This window comes from Topomyia yanbarensis, chromosome 3 (assembly GCF_030247195.1).
Source record: "Topomyia yanbarensis strain Yona2022 chromosome 3, ASM3024719v1, whole genome shotgun sequence".
Lineage (NCBI taxonomy): Eukaryota > Metazoa > Arthropoda > Insecta > Diptera > Culicidae > Topomyia > Topomyia yanbarensis.
Genome location: NC_080672.1, coordinates 274,764,009 through 274,778,138, shown reverse-complemented (window position 1 = coordinate 274,778,138; position 14,130 = coordinate 274,764,009). Strand labels below are relative to the sequence as shown.

Genomic DNA, 14,130 nt, shown 5'->3' with positions numbered 1-14,130 from the left:
TATTAGTATAGCATACAAAATCGAATCATTATGGAATGCTAATATAAGTATCTTTCAATCCACTATACCCTTTTCGATCGCTAAAATTAGGGCGTGTTATTTGAATAAAGCTAGTTTGAAAATAGATTTTCCGCTATGTTAAGGGACTGGCGCAGTCTTCTTGTTCGTTAAATAAAAAATTAAAACAACTAGTTAGGGATATTGTCATTAGAATGCGAGCAAAGAAAGCTATTGACTGATTTAACCCCTTCATGTCCATGTTGTTTATAAACAACAATGACTTTAAACAGCTAAACTTTTGGTACAGGTTAAATTTACTCACAAAAACAAGTTAGGGGTTGTAAATATGACTATCATCTTTCATTTTAGCACTAGCAGTTACAAGTATTAGCTCTAGAACTGAAGTTATAGCAATTAGTCTGATTGAGAGTTAAAATTGACGACGAATAATGAAATTGTGCTATAGGTATTATAGGTAGGTATAATTTCGTTATTTTGCAACATTTTTGAAAACTGGTCAAACCAATAAATTTAGACAGTCTTCGAATACGTTTTCCACGCAATTGGAGTGTTGTGAATATTGTAGAAGAATTTAATTGAGCATTGGAAGTAAAAATTTGGCATCTTCTAGCACTGCGGGCGAAGCACTTATCTTTATAAGGTGTTGCGTGTTTCTTCACCCCACCATCTAAGAAGTTTTGAAGCTTTGGAGCATGTGGCTGCACTAGAAAAAGGTGGGACAAGAAAAGGTCTAATAAAGCAAGGTTTGATCTCTTCAGAATTAAATTCTCTTCCACATGAATCTGAGCTCGTAGTTTAAAACGAATAAAAGGAACAATTTTGTAAAATTATCCAGTTCTTTAAGGGGAAAAAATATTTTAGTTGTAAATCTCTTGGGTTTTACTGTTCGGAACAAAAATTCTGAGATGCAGTTTTCATGCCAACTTTTACCGATCGACTCTTTAAAATTATTCTAATCCTTAAATTCAAATAGTCTTAAAATTTCAAAAACTAAGTTTACCATCGAAAAAAATTTCGAAAAGAGTTTCATCTATTTTAATTCCCGAAGTCCTCTGTTGGAAACTTTTATATCACTGTTTGCCGATCTTCAGAATTGACGTTGCGCTGTGTTATGCTAAAATCGGTTTTTTTCACTTATAAGCTCCCAGATACGGAAAGTAATTACTAACGAATTCCTTCTTCCTCCAGATTCAGGTCTCCTTTCTCAATCTGTTTTGTTTGCAATGAAGCATTTTTTTGTTATCCTTTTACAGGTGTAATTTGTTATACGAGATCAAAAATATCAAGTATATAAACTATCTAAGAATAAACCACAATAATTTCAGGACCGACTTCAAAGTATTTTCGAAGAAATAGAATCGCATAGAAGTGCCGTTCGCATTGTATGAAAATAGTTCATTAAAACTAGAATGAGGAATTTTAAAACTGGTGGTGTACGTTCCTCCAGTACTTCTGTAAATCACTTTCATCAAACGGAGTTAATTATGACTTAGAATTATCAGATGATTGAAATAATCAATGAATCATCCGATACCCAAATGGTTTTTAAACTATGAATTTGCATAGGTTTTGCTTCACACCTTTGCATTTTTAGTGGATTTTCCTAGGTAGCCCATACTCGGAGACATTTTTTTTTATTTTTGAACAGAAATAATAAATTCCACTTTTCCATTCGCAAGTGCGAATCGGTAGCCAAACCAAATATTTTTTGTCGAAATCTTTGACTACTTTTTCTGTTTAAACTTATCTTGAACCTTTCCTTTTCCGGTAGCCGTAAAAAACGCTTCACCTGAAAGTAGCTTGAAATATCCGCATTTACGTAGATGGTATTGTCCACAACAATTGATTTTGGTCTATAATCTTGTGTGCAGAATGTTCCACATTTATACGTTCACCCTACTTTTTCAGAATTAACTTTTTTCTATTCAAACAAACTGCACCAATTTTTCAGCGTTTGTTTTAAAGCTAAATCAACGATGTTTCTCGAAATTTGGAAGCCCTGGTTTGTTTTGTTCATTGCAATTTTATTGTGTTATTGCAATTTTAGTGAAAAAAGTTGCATTCGCTTCGGCATTTAATCCTTACGATTTTCTATATTTCTTACTTTGAGCTTGTCCTAGGATGATTTGTTACTTTCTTAAATTTTGCAAGTGACGAATATTACTTCGCGTTGTCATATACTCTAAACATTTTCAAACGATCCGTAGGAAGCGGAATTTTGTACTCCAATGTGTATGGTAACGCAAAACAGTATTCTTCAGTTGCAAAGTACAAGAAAGCAATCAAATCATTCTAAATCAAACTCAGTGCAAGAAATGAAAGGTGTATATTCAGTCGTATAACCGCTGTTTCCAATTTTTACAGGAGAACAGAAAAACACTCACATTTTTTCATATTCGTATAAAAATAAAAACTCGCGATAGTCTGTTCATTATAAAGTAAAGGGCGAAACGAAATTATTGCGACACCGAAAATGTCATGCCAATTTTCTTATAATGTTTAAAATCAAACCAAAATTTTAGGGTAGTTTTATACATATATTTACTTCAAAAAACAAAAGAAAAGTTAATCGATGCAGCCTAGAGTGCAAAATTGAACGCATTTTCGCTTGATGCCCTCCATCAAAGTCTTTACAGTGTCATCCGGTACCAGTTTCTCAGTTTTTTTTCCATTTTCTTAACATGTCCTTCTCGTCTTTGACTGTCTTCTTGTCCTTTGGAACAAAATGGGCAGAATTGGCCTCATACCACTCCAGGACACTTTTAGAATAGTGGCATGATGCCAAATCTGGCCAAAATAGCGGAGCTTCGTCGTGCTGCTGCAAGAACGGCAAAAGGCGCTTCTCGAGGCACTCAGATTTGTAGATCTCGCCATTTACTGTGCCCTTTGTCACGAAAGGTTCACTCCTCAATCCGCAAGAGCAGATGGCCTGCCAAATGAGATATTTGGAGACGAACTTCGGCATTTTCTTCTTCTTAATTTTGTCGTCCACATAGAACTTGCTCTTGCCGGTGAAAAACTCCAACCCCGGAATTTGCTTAAAATCGGCTTTTATATACGTTTCGTCGTCCATCACACAGCAGCCATATTTTGTCAGCATCTTCTCGTAAAGCTTCCGTGCCCGAGTTTTAGCCGTCAATTGTTGCCGCTCATCGCGGTTTGGGAAGCTCTGTACCTTGTATGTATGTAGTCCAGCTCTCTTCTTTGCATTCTGGACGTAGCTCTGCGATATGCCGATCTTTTTAGCCAAATCACGGCTTGAGACGTTGGGATTTGCTTTAATCATCCGCTTCACCTTTCCCTCCGTCTTTTTGTTCTCCGGTCCCGGTTTTCTTCCAGCTCCTTTTCCGTGGTCCAACGTCAACCGCTCCTGGAACCGCTTCAACACTCTGGAGACGGTTGAATGGTGAATGTTCAACATTTTTCCCAACTGCCGGTGCGACAGGTCAGGAAATTCCAGATGTTTGAAATAATTTGTTCTCTCGACTCGCGTTGGTTCACCTCCATTTTCGTTGAATCGAAAAACACGACTTTGAGTTTGAAAGCATGTAAACAATACACATCAATGAGAAAGTGTGCAAAATTTGGTTGATTTTTACCCAATGGTAAAAAAGTTATACCCTGTTGAATATGTCGCAATAATTTCGTGTTCGCCCTTTAATATGACACTTGTTAAAGTTTGAAACGATTACGATTTATATTGAGGAAAATATGCCTACTTCAAATTTGAACACGTATAAATCGAAGGGGGCTGGTAGCTCAAAGCCGTATATCAACCGTATATCAACTTCGCGAAGGTTTTAATTCAATTTTGACAATTCTAATATCAAGATGCTTCAATAAACGCTCACATAATAAATAACATAAAGCATACACAGACAGTTATTTATTTGTTATCGTGAATTCGTTGGTCGACTTTTCGAGATTGCCGATAAAACGAATTTCTCTTGGTACCACTTTGCCGATAAGACGAGATTCGCATGATTCTTTAATTGGACAAACCTTTTTAATTAATTATAACGTTAAGGTACCTAATGTTTAATTTTTTTGAAGAAGTAAAATGACTTAGACATGTGCGCCATTATGCGCTATTATGCATAATGTTTATTAAGGTTTCATCTATAAAATAAAAATTTTCGAGTGTAAGGCGTCAAAAATAGCGTCCAAAATGGCGGCTCCAGCAATAGGTGTTTTGAAAACCGACTCATCCGCGGACACGATGCAGGTCACAATTCGTCGTCTACAAGCAGAAAACCAAAACGATCTTGAAGATTACATTCCGTAGAGGCGCTCTAACCTAATAACATGAAAAAATTCGATATTGAAACAAAACAACTTGAAAATAAATTATCGTTTTTTCGCATGATTTTTCCACTTTGGCCGGCTGTAAAAAATCGTTAATGATCAAAATATTGCCATTTTGTAGGTTACATCGCCCGAGAATGTTGTCGTATTTTAGGCAGGCAAAACCCGAAGTTGATTGGTTGAATGGTTAAAAAACGAGAATGCCCGCAGATTCGAAAAATCTTGTTCCGAGAAAGCCGCCATGTTGGACGCAATTTTTGTCACCTTACACTCTGAAATTTTTATTTTATAGATGAAACCTTAATAAACATTTTTCAGAATAGCGCACATGTCTAAGTCAGTTTACTGCTTAAAAAAAATTTAAACTTTAGGTACTTTTTGCCACAATTATATAAGAGGATCCCCTTAAATACCACATGAAACGACTTAGACCTTTGGGAGTCACGTTCACTGGAATGCTTTTTCCCAACACCGTAGTGTGCGCTTTGTTGCTGATGCGGCGTTTCTCCGGAAATGTAGGATCTACAAATGTCAAAAAATGAAACGAATTTGTAAATATTGGCGGTTATACGGCTTTGAATAATCACCCTTCAAAATCGTAATAATTAAATCCCGAAGCGAATGTAACTGGTATTCAAAAATGATGAGAATTCGATTGACTGATAAATGTAGTGTTGATTGTTGCTTGATAATTACTTTAATAAAGCATTTTTAGGGAAAAACTGTATTTTCCTCAGTGCACATATAAAAACACTTTCTACTTAAACTGCCATAACAAACGAACAAAACACACCAGGGTTTCAAAATTTCGAGAAACGTCGTTAAATAGGCTTTAAAATAAACTTGGAAAATTTGGTGCAGTTTGTTTGAATAGAAAAAAAAAGATATTCTGAGAAAGTCGAGTGAACGGATAAATGTGGGACACATTTTTCACTTAATCTCTCATGTCGAACGATAAAAACGCACCAGTATATTCATATTTCAAGAAACATCGCTAGTTAAGCTTTAAAAAGCCCTGGAAATTTGGTGCAGTTTGTTTGAATAGAAAAAGATATCCTGAAAAAATTAGAGTGAACGTATATATGTGGGTCACCACTTTTTCATTGAAACTGCTATAAAAAACGAACAAAACGCAAAAGAGTTTCCGAATTTCAAGAAGCATCTTTGATTAAGCTTTAAATTAAACGCTGAAAGTTTGGTGCAGTTTGTTTGAATAGATAAAAAGTAATCTTGAAAAAATGTGGGACACACTTTATTTACAAGTTACGCGCTCTTACTTTAGCCGTGGTGTTTTGCTTGTCACCGTAAGCTTGTACATTTTCAGCTCGGCTCTTTTTGTGGTTCTTTTCTCTGTTGTTTGCGATATTCCCGAATTTTGACGTAGAACTACGTCTTTGTTTTCGATATGGATACCACTGCATTCGCTACATTCATATCTCTATTTTACTGCCCATATATGCATAAGAATCCCATATTGAAAAACAGCAAGCCGAGAAGAAAGCTGTTCAAGATGTACATTTTTATTGAGCCTTATGGATGGGACAACCATGCTTTGGTATTTTTTCGATATTTTCTAAACAAATCATGTAATCTTTTTTGTATATTATGATTCAGTGGATATACAGAATACAATCCAACAGATATCTCATTTTCGAGAACAATCCATAAGGGACTCTTATGCTTTTATGGGCAGTTTAAGGAATATACAATAATAGCAAAACAAAACTAGAAAACTTAATTCAGATATGGGATGTGCTTATGTCTTATAATACCTGATTTTTCTTCACACAATCGAAAACTTTATACAATTTTTCAAGATTGAGACTGTCCCATAAAGATTTAAAACAGTTTCAGATATTAATTTGGTTTTTGGTCGTAGTTTTCTGACTTATTTCTTCAGATCTTCTCAAATGAGCTTAAACGAATTCGATTGTCTACTATAAATTAAATGACCTGATAAGCAAGACGATTTAGTTCAATATGTAACATTCGATGTTGATTGGTTATACTTAAACTGCTGGAAAGAAATATAATTGATTTGCTATTAACAGGCATTGCATTTATCGCTCATATGAGTAAATGCGCCCGGATAGTTAGAATAGAAACTCACATTTTCACACGAAAAGTTATTGGCACTCACACAACTTCTCCGGATAAATACAACGTGTTATTTCTCCGGATAAATAAAACAGCCGGAGAATGAAAGAATGAGTTTATCACGGCATCCTTTTTTCGCTCGCTGCTTTCCTGTCGTTATTCCAAACACGAAAAAACAAGTCTATCATATTTCTTTACCGCTTTTCTTTGTAATTAAGTGTATTTTTTTTTAAGTTTTTATTGATTTGCACGATATTAAAATTTTATCACCTTCTCCGGTGAGAAGGAAAAAGTCAAATAAATTTTATCCGGAAAATCCTTCTCACGCTATTTGTGGAGACGGAGAATTTTGCGACTCATCTTATCTCGGAAAAGTTGGACCTTGGATAAGCTTCTTCTCGCGTTAGTGAGAGAGAATTACAATGCCTGGCTATTAATCAAAATGCACTAAGAAATGAAATATTTCACATTAAGTAGTGTAGTCCTACGTCTACAGTTCGTTCAACCCTCTAAGACTGTCCTTGTAGTTTTTTATGGAAAAGTTAGGATTTCGATTTAAAAGTTCTGTCGATTTGAAAGTTCTGGCCACTTCCAGCGATTTTGTCAAATCCGCGTGGATTTTTCTTACGTGCGTATAAAATTTTAAGAGGTTTTTGTTCTTGCTTCGACGCCATTTCGACAACTCAATAGAAAATGGCTAAATCAAAATGGAGGTTACATTCCGTACTAACCCATACTTTAGTTAACCGATTTTCGATCTTTCCACCGTTCAGCATACAAAGGATCGAAACAAATTTTACGGACTAAAAATATAACCTGAACCTACAACCGCGGCACTTCCCCCTCACATTTTAATGTACATGTTTAGATTGACAGTATTCGTTAAATGATGAAACAAGAAGCTCCCTGATGTGCATAAGTCGGACAAATCACTATTTAATTATTTGATTTTATTCTAAAATCGTAGGCTCTTCCGTTTTCAATGGTGGCAATCGAATTTACAGTATAATTATTATTGTTGATAATATTTACTATGTATGACATACGTAAATTTTGCTTAAAGAAATTTTTTATCCAGTACTACCATAAAGTCAATTTCTGAGATGTTACTAATTAGTCCGCTCTGACTTAACACCCACCAGTTGCTCAGCTAATTAGTACTGCAACATAGATCAATCTCAAATAAACCCATGGAACTCAATCTCGAGTAATTGCGAAAATTTACTCCAGGTGCTTTTTAAACCACCAAGAAACCAAATATTCCTTATAAAACAGATGAATATCGAAATATTTGTTTTTATAGTCCTATGTGCGTCAACTAACCTTTTCATTGCCGTAAGCATACAAGTTTTATTGGTTAGGCTTCAGTTTAGTTTATTCACTGCTAGAATGCCTCATCCATATTAAATATTTCCAAGAGTGCTTACAAACGAATTTTCCACCAAGACACTGTACCAACTTACTTCGTTACGCTAGCTTTGGTAAGCTTCTGCATATCTTACCACAGATCAATATCCTTTTATCTCGTTTTGATGCTGATGGCATAAATGCGTTGCAAAGACACTGCTGCGTAAATCGATAGATTGCTGTTTACAGGGATTTGAAATTATATATGCATTAGTTTCTCGTCTCACTTCTTGCTCATCAAGGTCTAACCGACGGACCGGTCAACCATAATGAAATTGGATGTGATAGGTGCTTGCGGTAATGCCCGATTTAGCATATCTAGGTACATATTTTTCCCCGATCGCGCAGGATTTTGCCGCCAGCACCCGCTACCGTTTTCCAATTTTCGATGAAGGAAACCCGTGATCATTTATCGAATTGTGTGCGAAAGGTGTCATGTATGCGTCGTTAGTTTTTTCTCCACAGTTAATGTTCGGTGCCAGCAAGACTCTCAGTGCTAATTAAAACGTTTTAGAGTAAAAAGAAATCGGTGAAAATGAGACGAAAGAAAAAAATGTAACCTTTTGGGCAGCGCTAGACGAAACTTTTTGAACATTCGCCCGTGTCTACGAATGCTGTTATTGCTCAAGTGAATTACGCAGTGAAAAAAGTGGTGCTAAAGTTAGTAGAAAATAAATCTAATCAATATTTACAAGTACAAGCCTGTAATACACCCCAGGACACTTGGGAAAAGGGATCAACAATAGAAGCAGAGGAAGCCGCAACCGCAGACAAAAGGAGGGTGCCACTTATTATCATATTTTCAAGGAGCTCTTCGCTTGATTGGAACTTTTAAGCTAGAAGTGGTGCTTTAAAGTGATTGGTTGATAAAAGGGGACACGTGCTAAGAAAACATGCAGCCGGTTGCCGACCTTATGTATAATTTAAACTAACCTTGTGATCGTCGTCTGCATCGCCTGAAGAGTAACCACTACCGGTAATGCCTTACACTGCTTCCACTTCATTTGACCGACCATATGGCGGCCCCTCACTTCATCACAGCCATTCTGACTCCAACTGTCATCGACTCTATCATCATAAACAAATCCAAAAACGTCACTCCGCTACATCGGTGAACGCTAGTTGGAGATGGCCACCACAGAACACACTTGGGCCATTACAAACCTACCCTAGTCCCGGTCGTCTAGCCTTCTCATTCAGTCCCGTCGCTGGAAGCGTATTGTACGACTATCATCAACACCATCATCATCATCATCTTCATCAGCATCATTATCACAGTCATCATCAAGTCACCGGACAGTCTAGCTCACGGGCGGGCAATTTTCGTGTGCCCAGAACCCATGGCCTATTCCGGAAGGTAGCCCGAAAGGTGACCAGGTGGATACGCGGCTCGATCTTGCCAGGAACAAACAAGGTTACTATTGTTTATTATAATTGGTGTTGTTGTGTTTGAAATTGGCGTTATTTGCATTGAGTTTTCTAAATGTTTTTAAGCTTTTCGTGACAAGATTGTAGTCCATAATTCCACTTGAAATGATGACGTATTGTTTGAGCAGGTATTCAAAAACAGCAGAAGATGTGAAATAACATACTAGAGAAATAAAAGAGAAATGCTGAAAAATAACATCTCTGTATAAAACTTACAATACAGGAGCACGGCCGTGAATTCATCAAATTTCATTTTTTTTTCCCGTAGTTTTTCTTCTTCAAACACATGGAAACAAGTTCTATTCGCTATCCGCTGATTTGTTCGATGCTTCAAAAAATCCCGGAGAAATAAAAGGTGTTTTTAGCGTTTTCTTATCGACTGGGATTTTCTGACAACTGAGTTGACGTATGATCCTGAATTTGAATTTTTTCTTCAATGACTCAATAGTTTTCTTTGCAAATTCCACATGCAAAAAATATGCACATGAACAAAGTTTCCCAATTCTGGAATTTTTTATCAAACATAACCGCAAGCTTTTCGCAGGTTGCTGCCAAAGCATTATCTTTTCAGACGTGGCACTTAGTTAAATGGGTATTAACGATGCTAAATACCTTTGGATACTCGACTCACAGAGGAGTATTTGACCGAAAAAGTAGGCCAAACCGTTATCAAGGGTTACTATACACAATGAAAAAAATCGCGATTTTCTCACTTTTCAAAATTGAAAAAGTTCATGTTCCCAATCCGTACCAGTGAAAACTCTTACACCCTGATTAAGTTTAATCCATATACTAGATCGGCGAAAAAATCTTGCGCATAAGTGCGCCATTTTGACAGTGATCTCTTTGATGATATTTGACATTTTTCCTCGTTTTAATGTAGTAGTAGTAGTGGTCCGGGCGAAGTTCAAACTTTTGCAAGGATTTTTCTTTTGGAAATAATGCATAATTCTAAGCAAGATTCTGGTTTAGTTATCTGGGAAACAAAATGATGGTTTTATTATACCAGAACGCTTCAAAGTGCTTTGGCACGGCACAATTGAAGCAAAATTTGGTGTTCAATTCTGCCCGAAAAGAAATCGATTCATTACTGGGTGTCCAGGAGAACCGTTGAAATCAATTACCCTGTGAAATTAGAGACTTGTTACAAAACTAAGAAATATTCCCCCCAAGAAGAGCTTTCCATATTTGGTAAGGCAAATTTGACTAGACTAAACGAAATAACACAAAAGCTATCAAACATGCCTTTCCTCGTTATCACATCCTAAAATCTGCTAAAATTACTTGCTTTCAACTGAAATCGTCAATAATGAAAAATTACAAAACACCTAACCTTAGGAAATACATTATGTAAAGATATTTTTTTTTACATAATAGATAAGACAAGTTTTGATTGAGCAGAAAGCTTTTTTTTGCATTTGTATTTTACACAAGCTACAAATTATTGCTAAATCATTTATTTTATATATATTATTAGTTTTATATTGATTTCCACTTCCAACAAATGTTAAAATAATTTCGGCCAGGTTTTTCAATCGAATACTCCTATGTGCGCCATCCCTATCGTTTGTTTACCATTTATCTGTCAGTGCCATTCCAATCGAGTACGAGACCTGTCTATGGCCTCGAGGTGATTTTCTTCGGATTGAGTGCTTTTCACAGATCTCGTGCTCGATTGGAATGACACTGACAGATAAATGGTAAACAAACGATAGAGATGGTGAGTCTTTATCCAGAGTAGAGCTTCCCTTTCCCGACGGTTTTCAGCTTCCCGGGATTCAGGAAATAAATAAAAATTTCCCGGAAAATCTGTTATCTCCCGGGAATATATAAAAAATAACAAGAATGACTTGTTTCCTTGAAAATAAAAGAATAAATTTAAAAGTTTTCAAACCTGATGGATTGCATGTATATCTGTCTTAAAAAGATATCGATTTGACGGACTACACAGCATTGAATCATTTGACAGCTCGTCACTCAGTTTATACAATATCATCTTCTTTTGAATGATTTTTCTTGGATCAACTTTGGATAACCTACATTCTGGTAATCACGATAACGATTGCGACGATATTCTGAACGCAACTACTGGAGTTACTGTCTAAAATTGGAACTCGTTGCTGAATATTTCGATGAGATGGGATCAATTTAATTCAAAGCATCTCTGGTAACATTGGATGAAATCTCTTGTATATAGAATCAATTATATGCTAAAATAGTGACTGTATTATGCGGTTTGTACACGAATGGTATCCGAGGCAGTTGTCTTCATAAATGATTCTGGAGACAACGTCAACATTAGGGTGACCATATATGCTGAGTACAAACCTAAGACTGTCAAATAGGCATCCAGTTCCCCTTTTCATCGCCTTAGAACATGCCGGCGTAAATCTCCGCTTGTTCTGTCGGTCATAAAGAAATTCGGTTAGTCTCGCCGGCAGAGCCATGCCAGAATATCTTCATACACACGAGGTCCTTGTCATACCACAAACAACGAAGTTTTCAAGCTGTTGTTGACGAAATATTTAGAGATCGTCTGCGAAGGACTGTGCAGGCGCTAAATAGGGTAGAAGAGCCCTTATTCATCTCATTACTCAGGATGTCACACTATTTCGTTGATAACTCGACTTAGAGTGACTGGATTGCGCTTAAATAGGTATCATCATCTTTATTTCGTTCCTAAGAAGTAGCGCAGTTAAAATTTTTGCCTGGAAAATGTAAAATGCTTGCGTTTGAGCAAAGCGAAAAATCGAGTACAACGTATCCTTATTTCCCAAGCAACACTTGCAACATGTAATGGCCGCGGTTTGTTGCATAAGCATTAACTTTTGCTGATGCGCTTTTTTGGTTGCTAAATCAGTTGAATAATGGTTGATGTACATTTCTTTTCAACTAATTATGTTGCAGAAACTACTAGTCAACAAACGGTGCTGCTCGGGCTATACTACCATATGAGGTAATGTGTTGAATAGAGATAACAGACACTGTTCTAACTAATGTGTTCAAATGGGTGGGATGAATAGAGGAGCTAAGATGAATTAGGGCGCAGTAACCCTACATGTCTTTGAAGTATAACAGAAACATCAACCATCCCAACTAACTTCAGGAATCAGTAGCGTCTGGCTCAAATGGCACGTTCCCCATGTTGATCGGAGATTTGTGCCTTGCCAAGAATCGTCTTTTCATCATTTTCCTGATGGGAAGGATTGGGGAAGTGGTAAGGTTAGGGGTAAGGAAAACAACGACACATAACAATTAAAACAGAGCATTCTGCACCCCCGGAGTGATGCTGAACAATCTGCAGGTGCTACAACAGCAGGAATAAAACTTCCAACCCCCGGAGGGATTTAGAACCTCTACTCAAACAGTGAGCGGATATATCAACACCCTCGAGGGGATATTGAGATAACAGAACGACAACACCCCCGAAGAGATATTGTCATTCAAATACGGCTAAAAAACTATAGCTCTTTACCACACTGGGTTTGGAACAAAAGCATATCCTTAAATTTCAGCTCTCTGTACATAGGTTCATCTATGTATGGAGAACCAAAAATCCGGATGCCCAATTACATTAATACAGGGCAATTGCATATCAAATGATATGATGTTCCGTAATCGGATTCACAAAAGATCACATGAATAATACTCAGCGCGCTGAATAATAGCCATGTGATAATTGAGTTTGCAATGTCCAGTCAGTGCCCTGACCAGAATACTGCAGTTGTGCTTGGAAAAATGCAACAAATTTCTTGACATTTTCGGACTCACATCCGGCAGAAAAGCCTTTGTTTGAACCAAGTTTGCAAGCTACGCCAATGGTTGGCATGTTCGAATGCAGCCCAAGAGCGAATCTTGTGCTTTATGCAACTTATTGACAGAGATAGAACTGGTTCTGGACCAACGAAATCAGTCGCAGCGCCAGCTCTAGCCAATTCGTCCGCCCATTCATTTCCAGTAATACCGGAATGACCGGGTACCCATAGAAGGTAGATAGCATTTGAAATGCTAAGTTCTTCGATTTGAGTTCGACATGCGATTACTAATTTCGATCTCGAATCTGCCGAACTAAGTGCTTTCACGGCAGCCTGACTGTCAGAGCAAAAATAGTTTCTTTTACCGCAAATTCCCTGTTGAAGTGCGGATTGTACGCCACACAGAATCGCAAAGATTTCTGCTTGGAATACGGTACAGTATCTACCAAGCGAATGAGATTGGTTTAATCTCATCTCATGACAATAGACACCAGCACCGGCTCGGCCCTCCAACAAAGAACCGTCCGTATAACAAACTACGTATTCTTCAAGTTGTCGCTCCATCCAGCCAGACAGCCATTCCTCACGAAGAGGAATTCTCACATTGAAAGTTTTAGTAGGAAAACTACATGTGAGTGTAAGGTCACTGGGAGCAAGTGCATATTCATCCCAAGTAACCATTTGGGGCCACAGTCCTGTGTGGCTAGTTACACGATCTATTGGGTTACTGTTCCAGAGCCCAGTAACATTAAGACGGTATGCACAAGAAAGTGCTTCTTCTTTCAGAAACACAGTTAGTGGTTTTATGTTCAAGAGTGCCTCGAGAGCAGCAGTAGGTGTTGTCGAGAACACACCAGTCATCGCCATCAAGACCGTCCTCTGAAGATGGTTTAACTTTGATTGGATTGTCATGACTCCTCCCTTCTGCCACCAAACAAGGCACCCGTATGGCAGTATTGGTCTAACAATTGTTGTGTAGATCCACTGAATGTACTTGGGTTTGAGTCCCCAGGATTTGCCGAAAGCCCGTCTACATTGGCCAAAGGCCATGCAAGCTTTCTTGATCCTGAAATCGATGTGAGCTGTCCAATTAAGTTTTGAGTCGAGAATTACCCCA

The 14,130-nt window shown here is 37.4% G+C and overlaps 1 protein-coding gene across 5 annotated transcripts in view; it reads left to right on the top strand.

The window, feature by feature from the left end:
- The window catches only part of LOC131690253 (anion exchange protein 3), a 198,635-nt gene that overhangs the window by 117,963 nt on the left and 66,542 nt on the right, over positions 1-14,130 (top strand). The window contains exon 2 of one of the 5 annotated variants that reach the window (XM_058975855.1): positions 8,282-8,806. The exons of the other annotated variants lie outside the window; for them this stretch is intronic. The gene's annotated coding sequence lies outside the window, so the exon portion shown is untranslated. The remainder of the gene's footprint in view (positions 1-8,281; positions 8,807-14,130) is intronic. 5 annotated transcript variants of the gene reach the window in all.